General features: G+C 34.8%; 1 protein-coding gene across 3 annotated transcripts in view; it reads left to right on the forward strand.

The window, feature by feature from the left end:
* The window catches only part of Eys (EGF-like photoreceptor maintenance factor), a 1,135,848-nt gene that overhangs the window by 1,109,333 nt on the left and 13,717 nt on the right, over positions 1–12,798 (forward strand). The gene's annotated exons all lie outside the window — the stretch shown is intronic.

Here is a 12,798-nt window from a genome sequence, read left to right on the forward strand (position 1 = left end):
GTTGAGTGTGGAGGCAAATGCCTTTAATCCTAGTGACTCAGGAGACTTAGGCAGGAAGATCTCCAAGATCAAGGCCAGTCTAGGCAACTCAGATCCTGTCTCTAAATAAAAGGACTGGAACCTCTGAATTCAATTCCCAGTACAACAACAACAACAACAATAATAATAAAGCCTATTTTATCAGCTACAGAGAGAGAAGAGAGAAATTTAAAAGGTAAAATGTTCCCAAGTCCAGTGGGAGCAATAAAGAGCAATAATGTCCAACCAATTAGCGAAACCATGGCTCTTCCTCTGAGGGAGCTCAACGATGTCCTGGGTACTCCTCACCTGTGCAATAACTAGTGCTAAGAGTGCTTCAAGATTTGAGCTATCTTTCCTTTAATCCCAGCTGGGACTTCCAGAACAGCAACAGGGAATCCAGGAAACACAGCTCAAAACTTCACCAAGATGAGCAGAGCACCTGTATTACTTCAACAAATCACTTCACCAAGATGAGCAGAGCACCTGTATTACTGCAAAAGCAATAGCAATGAGGAACTGAAAGAAATAATAGGGCAAGTAACATAAAGGCTAGTGAATGTGAAAGTAGGGCAAGCTAAGTTTTTAAAGTGTAAAGCTCAAATGATAAAAATTTGGGAGATTAAACCAAAGTTTGTATGGATGTGTATTTATATAGATAGATAATACTTATATGCATATAAATAACTTATATAGAGATAAAAACAGGTGGATAGATAGGTAGAAATAGCTATAGTAATAAGATTGCAAAATAAAATCTCAGAAAGTTTGATAAAAGATGCCAGAAAATTTCATAGAATTCTGAACACAAAGTTAAGCAAAGATACACCCTGGTACATGATAGAATAGGACTTCGGTTAGAATATTTTGCAATCCAGGGAAGTCATTAAAATGTTATAGCAGAATTCTGGCTCACAAACATTTTTCAAGATAAATAATATAACCAGTTTCTTTTCTTTCTTTTTTTTTTGAGAGAGAGAGAGAGAGAGAGAAATTTTTAATATTTACTTTTTAGTTTTCGTCAGACACATCTTTGTTTGTATGTGGTGCTGAGGATCGAACCTGGGCCGCACGCATGCCAGGTGAGCGTGCTACCGCTTGAGCCACATCCCCAGCCCCAGTTTCTTTTCTTATATGTGCAAATTGCTTATTTGCTCTTTTCTCCTTATCAAAACTCTTTCCTAAAGTAGTTTATGATTAATAACTACTATATGTTATTGATTATAATTTATTATTGCAAAGCTTATATATAAACTTTCTTAAATTATAAATCTCTTCTCAATTTCTTTTTCCCCATATTATTGGCAAATTGCATTTTTACTTGAACTAGTTTTAATACTACTAAATTCTAGCTATTGAACATTGTTGACATTTAGCCAAGTTAGATTCCATAATTTGTGTGTGTTTTAATTTTCAGACTAGCAGATATTGGAAATATATCCATTTTTCCTACATTTTTCCATCCATAGTGTAATTTTCCTTTCATTCATTTCTATTCCCTCAGGACAAGAACTCATGTCCATGCTGGCATTTTTTAATGAAACAGGCAATATTCAAGCTACTTACACATTTTTCCTAATGGGAAGAATATTTTATGGTCCAAGCAGCCTCTGGTTTCCATTGAAATTAATTTTTGCTAGTGGAGAATTTCAGTTATTCAAGTTCTTCGAACACCTGGGGTGTTTTCTAGCCAAGTTCTTTGTTTTCATAATAGTACAGAAATGAGTACAAAACACAACAGATGACAGTTTCAGGAATCATTGCTATTTTCAGATTCTCATTTTCAGGTGTATTTGGCCATGTGGAGTTACAGCAGGTAATGCACAAACTTTATGCATAGGAAAAAAATTAGTTTTAGTCTTCATTTATTTCCCCAATTTCAAACCCATAGGGATATTTAATAAGAATGTGGTTACATGTCTACTAGATTCTTTATAACTTTATAATAGTCATGAATAGTAATAGAGAGTAGGCACTAGCTAGGATTCCTGGAAATAAACATTTTACTTTAGTTTTTTTTTCCTGAGTTCTTCAATATTTGTCAAATCGTAAGTGAAATTCAGAGACAAAGTGAATTACAAGTAATAGTTCTGAAGTTTAGTGACTCTCAAGCTTTCTGAGAACCTAAAGGCATGCATACAGCAGCTGAACTTGAAAACAGAGAAACAGATATAACTGTCATTTCCTAACCTTGAACTTTGGACAAGCAACTTAATTTCCCTGAACCTCAGGTTCTCTTATGTGAAAAGCATGTATTTAAGAATCTCTTTTAGGGGGATTTCTGGCCAACATCCAGTAAGACTCCATTCTTCTTGTCAAGTCCTAAATCAATAAGTAATATTTTTATGAGGCAGTGAGTGAAAATATAAGAACTCTAAGATATCTATGAGGTTTTTATTCAACAAATTTTTTTAATTTTTTTTATTCAAGATACTATTAATGAGCAAAAAGCATTTACAATGGATTTTCAGTTCTTTATTGCTGAAGTTTCTTCCCTCAAAATGTTTTATATGTTGAGTCACAATATGCCTCACCCATCATTCTTGGAAAGTAGACCAAAAAAAAAGTTACTACTTTCCCTGAGGCAGATCTGCCTATCTTCCTTTTCTTTTCTTTGGAGGGTGAGGTAAAGGTACTAGGGTTTGTACCCAGAGGCACTTTACCACTGAGCTACATGCCAAGTCCTTTTTATTTCTTATTTGGAGACAAGATCTCACTAATTTCTTAGGGTCTCACTTAATCTCCCAGGCTGGCCTCAATTTTGGGATCCTCCTGCCTCAGCCTCCTGAGTCACTGGGATTATAGTGTCCACCACCATGGCTGGTTCAACCCATCTTTTTTTAACCTGGAATGATTGACAGTGATGCAATCCAACCACAAACTTTATTTTCTAATTTGGAATGCTGAAAGGCAGGCTTTCCATAGTTTCTAATGAACATATCACAACATGATAGCACATTAAAAAATTATGACAATAATGGAAGATATAAATATTATAACATGTCTCTATTTCCTTTCCTCCTTTTGTTAAAATCTTCATAATTCATCTTAAGAAAAACAGGAAAAGCAACATTACATTCTAGTGACCAAGGACTATTACAAGGCTAAATGTCAAGAAAGCCTTATGGTCTCAGAGGCAGAATTATCTAGGAATCTCCTAGCACATCCCAATAAAGGCAATAATGAGGAGTCAATGAAATGAAGAGGACTCCACGGTGCCTAGCACATAACTAGCACACCATAAATATTAACTCCCTCTTAGACAGGAAGGGAAAAAAACATTGAGTTAAAGGAAGGCCATGATCACACAGACATTTAATCTAGGGGGTTTGCTAGGTGTTGAACCCAGAACCTTGCACACGTTGGGCAAGTGCTCTATCATTCTACCACTGAGCTGAATCCATAGACCTTTCTATTTTTATCTTAAGACAAGATTTCACTAAGTTTCCCAGGCTGGCCTCAAACTTGTGATACTCCAGCCTCAGCCTGTAGCTGGGACTGCAGGTATGCACCACTCTGTCCAGCTAATCATCTTTATTTTTAAAAAATTGGTTAGTTTTAATAGATACATTTTTAATATTTGGTAGTTCAAATTTTTTCAAGTTCATATATTTTATTGGTACATTATAATTATACATAATAGTGAGATTTGCTATTACATATTAATTCATGCACACAATATAACAATATAATTTGGTAACTTTAGCTTTGATTCTTAAGTTAAAATATTTTAAACCTCGTATTTTAAAGAGACAATATTGTTTTACTAAGAAATGTTATAAAGATTTTTCATACTATTATATTAAGATAGTAGACACAAACTTTTCAAAGTAACCAAACAAAATATTTTTAAAATATTTATTCTCAATAGAGTCATATCAAATTAAATCAAATTCTCCATAAATTTTTTAAAAAGTATTTATGGAGAAACCTCTCGGGCAATATGGAGCTATCCAAAGCACTATAAAGTGTTGTTTCTTTTTCAAAGAGCTAAAAATTTAGATGGAGATCAGGCAAACATCTATGAAAATAAATAAACTTGAATAAACTGAATATAAGAGCAAGAAATATCCAGGTACTAAAGCTTTAATTCTAAATTAATGATACAACAAGCGCACGATTTCTGGCTAATGGGACCCAAATAGGCATTCAAAAGCAACGGAATTAAGTTAGGATTCAAAGGATGGGTAAGATTTGAGTAGTCTCATATAAGATGGAGCAGAGTGAGGTAATCTTTCCTAAAAGTGAGAACTGCCTCAAAAAAGCATTTAGAAAAGAATGGGAAAATTAAATGGTGTCCAACAGCACCTTTTAAAGATCATTCATAGTGACCAAGTGGGGATTCTTAATAGCACTACAACAATTGTTCCACAAACACACAAACACACACAAAAAAAAATGTGTGTGTGTGTGTGTAAAAATAAAGAACAAAATCACATAATCATCTCAATAGATGCAAAAAAGGCATATGATAAAATCTCTTCACGATAAAAACTTTGACCAAATTAGATACATAGGAATGTATCTCAACATGACACAAGCCCTATATAACAAGTTCACACCCAACTTCATATGGGATGGAGAAAGGCTGAAAACTTCTAAGATTTGGAGCAAGCCAAGGAAACCTCTTCCATCACTTTTGTTCAACATAGTACTGGAAGTCCTAGCCAGAGCATCAGGCAAGAATAGAAAGAAAGAAATGGCATCCAAATAGGAAAGGAGGAAATCAAATTGTCACTACTTGCAGGTGGTATGATTTTTATATGGAAAATTCCAAAGACACCACCAAAAACTATTAGAACTGTTAAATGAATTTAGCAAAGTTGCAGGATATTAAATTAACATACGAAAATCAGTAGTACTGCTACACATTAATAGCAAATTATCTGAAAAAGAAATCAAGCAATTAATCCCATTTACAAATGCTATAAAATAATAAAACTCTAGGAAAAAGTGTAACCAATGAAGTATAAAATCTCTATAATAAGTGTTGGGGTTGTGGTTCAGCAGTAGAGCTTTTGCCTAGCATGTGCAAAGCCCTGGGTTCAATCCTCAGCACCACATAAAAACAAGTAAATAAAATAAAGGTATTGTGCCAATACAACTAAAAAAATGCATATTTTTTAAAAATCCCTATAATAAAACAGAAAGAGGAGAAAATGCAATAAAATAGAAATAGTTACTCTATATCCTCAATATCATCAAGGAAATGCAAATTAAAACCACAATAGGATATACCTCACTCAAATAACAATGTTTATTATCAAAGGATAACAAGTATTGGGGCTGGGTATATAGCTCAGTTGGTAGAGTGCCTGCCTAGCATTCACAAGGCCCTGGGTTCAATCCCCAGAACCATCAAAAATATAACAGAATAGGTAAGAATAGGAAGTAAAGGGAACTTTGCACACTGTTGATGGGAATATAAATTATAAAGAATATAAGTAATCCATTGTGGAAAACAGTAAAGGAGGTTCTTCAAATTTTTAAAAATGGAACTACCATATGATCTAGCAATCTCATTACTATGTAACTTTCCACTACTGGAAATACAAAAGGAATGAAATCAATATGTCCAGGAGATAACTGCACTTCCAGATTATTTGCAGCACTATTCATAATTGCCAAGAAATGAAAACAACAAAAGTGTTCATCAACTGATAAGTGGATAAAGAAAGTGTGATACATTTGCACAACAAAACACTATTCAGCCTTTAAAAGTTAAAAAAGAAATTCTATCATTTGTGACAACATGGGTGGAACTTGGAGGACACTATGTTAAGTGAAATAAGTGGGCACAGAAAGGCAAATAGCAATGGTCACTCATATATGGATCTAAAAAAGTTGATATCACAGAAGTTAAGAGACTGGAGAGAGTAGGGTGGAAGGAGAAATGAGGAAAGATTGGCCAACAGGTACTGAATTATGGAAAGGAAGGAGAAATAAGTTCTAATTTTTTTCTTTGCACAGTGGGGTACTACAGATCATGATAATGTACTGCATATTTTTAAAGTTAGACAAAAAGTTGAACACAAAAATCCAATTTAAAAAGTGGGCTAACAAACTAAGCAGACACTTCTCAGAATAAGACTTAGAAATGGCCAACAATTACATGAAAAAGCTCAATTTCACTAATCATCAGAGAAATTCAAATTAAAACCACAATGAGTTATCATCTTACTGTAGTTAGAATGGCTATCATCAAAAATACACACAAAATAATAATAATAATATCAACAACAACAAATGCTGGTGAGAATGTAGAGAAAAGGGAATGTAAATAAGTACAACCATTATGGACCACAGTATGGAGATTCTTCAAAATACTAAAAGTAGAATTACAGTATGACTCGGCAATTTCACTACCAAGTATATATCTAAATAAAATGAAATCATTACACCAAAAAGATACCTGCACTCCCAAGTTTACTGCAGCACTATTCACAGGCCAAAATATGGAATCACCCCAGATGCCCTTTAGTGAATGAATGGATAAAGAAATGGTGTGTTTACCCAATGGAATATTTTTCTGCCTTTAAAAAAAAAAAATCCTGTCATTTGCAGCCATACTGAAGGAACTGGAGGTCCTCATATTAATTGAAACAAGTCAGTCAGAAAGACAAATACCACAAGTTCTCACTCATTTGTAGAAACTAAGTTAACCTTGAGGACACATGGAATAGAAGAGTGGTCAACAGAGACTGGGAAGGGAAGGAGGGAGGGAGCAACGAAAGAAGTTCAATAAAGGACCATCAAAACAAAATCGAGGTATTACTTCTGGTTCTTCTCTAACACAGTAGGGTAACCTTTGGTTAAAAGAATTTGTTGTACATTTCAAAATGACTACAAGAGTGGACTCGGGTTGTAGCTCAGTGGTAGAGCACAGGCTAGCATGTGTGAGGCACTGGGTTCAATCCTCAGCACCACATAAAAATAAATAAATAAAGGTAGTGTGTCCATCTACAACTAAAAAAAAATTTTTTAAATGCCTAAAAGAGTACAAATTCCCAACACATAAAAATGACTAGTGGTTAAAGAGACAGAAGCCTAAAAGAGTACAAATTCCCAACACATAAAAATGACTAGTGGTTAAAGAGACAGAAATGATTATTACCCTGACTTGACTATTACACTTTGTATACTTATACAAAGTTACCATAATTTACTCCATAAAACTATACAAATGTTGGGTCTCAAGAAAAGAATGCAATTTATATTTTTTGTGAATGAAGGATTCTGAAAAAAAATGAGTATTTTGAAAATAGATGACTATTCAAATATTTAATTTTTAAATTAAAAGAGCTTATAAAACTTTTTTTAAAAGAAAGGTTATTGAATATTTTTACCACAAAATGATTAACAAATGCTTAAGGAAACAGAGATGTTTACCCAGATTTGAAATTACACAATGTATATGTGAATCAAAACATCACATGGTACATGGTGTCTTCATCCTCACTGGCTGTACTTGTAAGACTCCATGGGAACACAGCTTTTTGGATTCAGACACCTGTTTGCTTAGGTCGAGTACCCCATAAATATGTATAATTTTGTCTTTAAAATCACTTACATATGTGAGTAAACCCCTCCATGTGAGAAGAAAATTTGTGCCAAGAAAGGCCTGTACTAATATGCTTGTGGGAAGAAAGGTATGAAGAACGCTAGGTTAAAAAGTCATGAGCAATAGTAGCATGCTGCCCCAGAAGGCAACTTTTACACAGATAGTGTTCAATTGACACTTATAATCTGGACAATGATTGTCCACCCAGAAGGCACAGGCACATAATGAATATCTCCCGGAAACTTCTGTAAATAGGCTTTTGAGATTCTCAAAATAGCCATAAATCTTCCTAAGAAATTGGCCTGATACAACAGCCGACTTCAATGTGACGGTTCCAAATAGCCTGAGAGCTCACAGTAAAAAATACACATATTTTTAAATTAGCCAAGATAGTGGTAGAAAAATTAAATATGCCCTCATATCAATAAAAGGAAAGGAAAGGGAAGAGAAGAGAAAAATAAAGAAGGGATTGAAAGGGAAGGACAAAGAAGAAAAAACAAGGTCTGAAACATGACATGAGATTCATTAGAAAACTAGCTTTGGGTTTCTGAGAAGTCTAAGAAAAATATAAAGTACACAAGTTGCCTAATTTGAAAAATAATGATAAAAGCACATCAGTCATCACTCTAAGAAGAGAACTATGTCCTGGTTTTGAACTCTAATAAAAATGTATTGAGCAAGCACCAATTAACAAAAGAAGAAGGAGGAAAAGGAGAAGGAGAACAAGTCTAATATAATATATGTTACCATTGAGGAAATTTTTCTAAAAAAAATGAGGAGACATTATGTATCTGGTCATTTTTTATATTGACACAATTAAAACTAAGAATTTATAGTATTAAATCACAGTTCTATAAATATATTCCATAAGATAAATTAAGTAGCTCTCTAATGTTCTTGAAGACTATTCAAATAATGGTCAATCCATTATTTGAAAAATAATTATTTAATATTTTTATTAGAATATTTTAAATATTTAATTGTTTAATATTTTATGAGAATATTTTTATTCTTAGATATTATGTCAGCCAAGTTTTTGATAGACCACAGCAAAAAACATTAAAAAGTAAAGTCCTTGTAGAAGTCCAGGTTTTCCAGTTATTAGTTGAAAGGATCATTATATGCTTTGCTTTCTAGATTTATCAGTGACAAGTTGATAATTTATTATGAAAATTTTAAAGTTTAACTTATCACCTGCTCAAATCTTCAAATTCTGCTCCGTAAAACAAGGAGTAGAACATCTCATTCTAAAAGATTTTGATAGTAGGAATTACCAGATGCCTCTGACTATCATAAAACAATCATGTAATTCTGTAGAATACTTAATTTTCATCAATGTTCAGTCTTGATGGGCCTCCAAAGATCACTTAGAACAAAATAGCCACCCAAATATCTAAACGAGTTAAACTGTTACATAGAGTTGTTCCGCATTATCCATCTGGGTGCTGAAGAAAGTCATCCTAAAGGGATGGTTTTATTTTTTCAATAACTGATACTTCACCATTCCTTCTGTTAGCAATTAGCCAAGAGGTTCAATTGCTCATTTACACAACTCCCAGTAGACTCTGACAATACTACATGCCTCCACAAAGAGAGAAGATTCTTTGCTTCCCTTTTTGCTACAATAAAAATATATGTACCTAGTTTATCCAGAATTTGTCAAACTGCTTAGACTGTAATGAAGAAAGGTAAAGTCCTAAGGCTTCCTATAGTTAAAGATAGGAAAGGCTCTTTTCTAGCCACTAGATTCTTAAGGCAATAAAGCTTCTGGGACAGAAACTGAAGAAGGGGCCAAGAAGCTGCAGTGAAACCATAAACACTTATCCCCAGACCTGAGAGCAAAGAATAGATTACCAGATACTACAAAAATCTTAAATTATTCTTACTCTTTCTCTAACAATGGAACAGAACATAGCTATGGCATAGCAGAACAGCTGTGGCTAAAGCAAAAATTACTTCATTAAACACAACGAAGAGAACATAAAATTGAGAACCCTGTAATTCCCTGAGAACAAAGCTGATGTGCCTCTGGGAGGATTATCCTTTTAAACTCATAGACATGGTGTGTGCAGATCAGAGCTATTTATTTACTGGAAAACATGCTTTGAGTTCCTCTTGAAGAACAAATACTCTGGGAATTAAAGTCTTCTGTTTTAGAAACCTTGAGGTACACCAATGAGAGCAGGATGATTTGGTAGGAAACAATCTTCACTAGGATTTATTCAACTTAAAGTGATTAAATAGATGTGCTGAACTTAGCAGTTACTGCATCCGAGGTAGGGAGGCGATGACATTTACAAAGCAGGACGGGAACTTGCAGAGCTTAACATGGGAAGAGAACTGTGCTTCAAAAGCAGAGATGTGGGTCAGCAAGACGACGAATGGGAAACTACAGGCTCTCCTTGCCTGACAAAGACACCACATTCACAACAATATTGAGGCCTGAACACCGCAGTGAAAACTCTGAGATCAATGGAGAAGCCACAGCACCCAGCTCTTCATGAAACAAAGGCAGAAATCCCATGAACAGTAAGAGAATTCACAGCAGTTGGCACACTCACTCGAGACCCTCCCTCAGCTTAACGCAGAGCAACTGCAAGAATCGCCCGCTCTGGGACAGACACTGAAGAAAGGGCCAGGAGTCTTCCCCGCACCTGACAGGGAACTTGTTTCTGTCTCATCGGACTCAAGAGTGCTGACAGGATTGGCACCAGAGTTCAAAAACCGTTGAAAACAAAGGAGAGCAGAATGTTGGAACTGCAGTTCCACAAACGACACCAGGGGGAGGAAGAGATCAGAAAACATTTGAGAAGTTTTCCAGCCTCGCTGATCACAAAGGGTCTCCCCCTGCACAACGTCAGTAAGCAAAGATTGGGACATGGAGGAGTTGTTTCAAATGCTCAATCCCAGCAAAAAAAAAAAAAAAAAAAAGAAGAAGAAGAAGAAGAAAGAAAATTACAAAGCACACAAACATGAAACTATGGCTCAATGGAGGAAACAAAAATATAACTCCAGAAACCAGTCCTTAAAAAAAAGCAGATCTAGGGCTGGGGCTATAGCTCAGTGGAAGAGCCCTTGCCTAGTATGTGTGAGGCACTGGGTTCCATCTTCAGCACTGCATAAAATAAACAAATAAAATAAGGGCATGCTGTCCATACACAACTACAAAAAAATAAATTAATTAATTAAAGCAGATCTATGAGCTGCTTGATAAGGACTTTAAAATAACTAATATAAGGACTTAATGAGTTAAAAGAGAACATGGACAACTAAATGAAATCAGAAAAATTATGCAAAAACAAAATGAAAGTATCAGCAATGACAACAAAAAAAAAATTTAAAGAAAAACAGAAATTCTAGAACTGAAAGTAAAATGACTGAACAACTCATTAAAGGGTTGTAACAGCAAACTTGATCTGGCAGAAGAATCAACAAGTCAAGAAAAAAACAGAAATTATCTAGTTGGATAAACAAAAAGAAGAAAAGCAAAGAAAATCTAAGGGATGGCTCAAAATGGATTAAAAATCTAAACATAAGATCCAAAACCAGTCCTAGAGGAAAACATAATGTACATACACAATGGAATACTATTCAGCCTTAAAAAAGAAGAAAATCCTCTTACTTGTGACTTCATGGATGCACCTGGAAGACCTTTTGTTAAGTGAAATAAACGAGGCACACAACATTTTATATGTAGAATATTTTAAAAAACAAACTCATAAATATGACAGTGGAATGGTGGTTACCAGAGACTGGGAGCAGGTGACATGCAGGGCTGTTGGTCAAAGGACATAAGATGTCAGTTTTGCATCCTCACCACACACCAAAAAAATGATACGTGAGGTAACATGTATATTCATTAGCTTTATTTAGCTATTCCACAACACACATATATTAAAACATCATGTCGTACACCATAAATTTGTATGTTTATATATTTGTTTCTAGTAACATCATGACCTCCAGTTTCATGATTGGAGTGGGGTTAGTCCTGTTAATGGTCCACCATACTGCTGGAAACAAAAGAAGCCCTTCTGGCATGTGTTCACATAATACATTAAAAACTATCGAAGAAAATTAAGAGTGCTATAATATGGCACCAGAAATGGAACACCATCATTTGGTCCTGAGCTTTCATGAGCAGACACTGATAGAACCTGGTTGCTGATGTTGGTGGTAGGGAAAGGAAACTAATATCCTATAACTAATATCCTAAACCTTCCTCACCCTACCCCACCAGCCTCATTAAAGAAGAAAAATAAAAAGAAACTGCATTTGATCTTAAAAAAAAAAATTATGTAGGCCAAATATCATGGTAACTCACAGACAACTCATGAGTTGAAGATTAGAGTATGCTATATGTGTAATATGAATTGAATCGCATTCTGCTGTCATATGTAACAAATTAGAATATATTTTCAAAACACACACACAAAAAGTTAGCATATGCTTGAACCTAAAAAAGATATGAATTATACATAAGAGAAAAAATTAGTATAATGAAAAATAAAAAAGGTGCTAAATTATATTTGTAATCCAGGCTTTTTTCATATTTCACTATTTTGTGTGTGCAGTTTGGAAGCACATGACTACTTTTAAAATCTAAAGCAAGAAAATGATGATTTTTTCACAAAACTTGCTTCCTTCTAGTGCCTGTGAGTCTTTTCATACTACGCCCCTCACTGCTGCTGTTGTAATTGCAGCTAGGTGACATTCAGTAACTCCAGAAAGCACTCCTGCTGGGCACCTCACTCTCTACTGCTGGAGACATCAAGTTCAAGGGTGGGGGCTGGGGTTGTGGATCAGCGGTAGAGTGCTTGCTTCGCATGTTCGAGGTTCTGGGTTTGATCCTCAGCACCACATAAAAATAAATAAAAGTATTGGAAAATAAATATTTTTTTTAAAAAAGAGTTCAAGGGTGTTCAAAGCCTGAATGTTCTCTCTGATAAATGAATGTTGACCCATATGGGGTGGGGGGGGGATTTTGATTGGGCAAAGAGGAGGGAGGGAAAGGGAATGGGCATGAGGGTAGGAAAGATGGTGGAATGAGATGAACACCATTACTCTAGGTATATGTATGACTGCACATGTGGTATGACACTACATCCTGTACAACCAGAGAAATGAAAAGTTGCGCTCCATTTGTGTACAATGAATTGAAATGCATTCTGCTATCATGTATAACTACTTAGAACAAATTGAAGAAAAAAAAAAGAGTT

Source organism: Ictidomys tridecemlineatus, chromosome 8, assembly GCF_052094955.1.
Source record: "Ictidomys tridecemlineatus isolate mIctTri1 chromosome 8, mIctTri1.hap1, whole genome shotgun sequence".
Lineage (NCBI taxonomy): Eukaryota > Metazoa > Chordata > Mammalia > Rodentia > Sciuridae > Ictidomys > Ictidomys tridecemlineatus.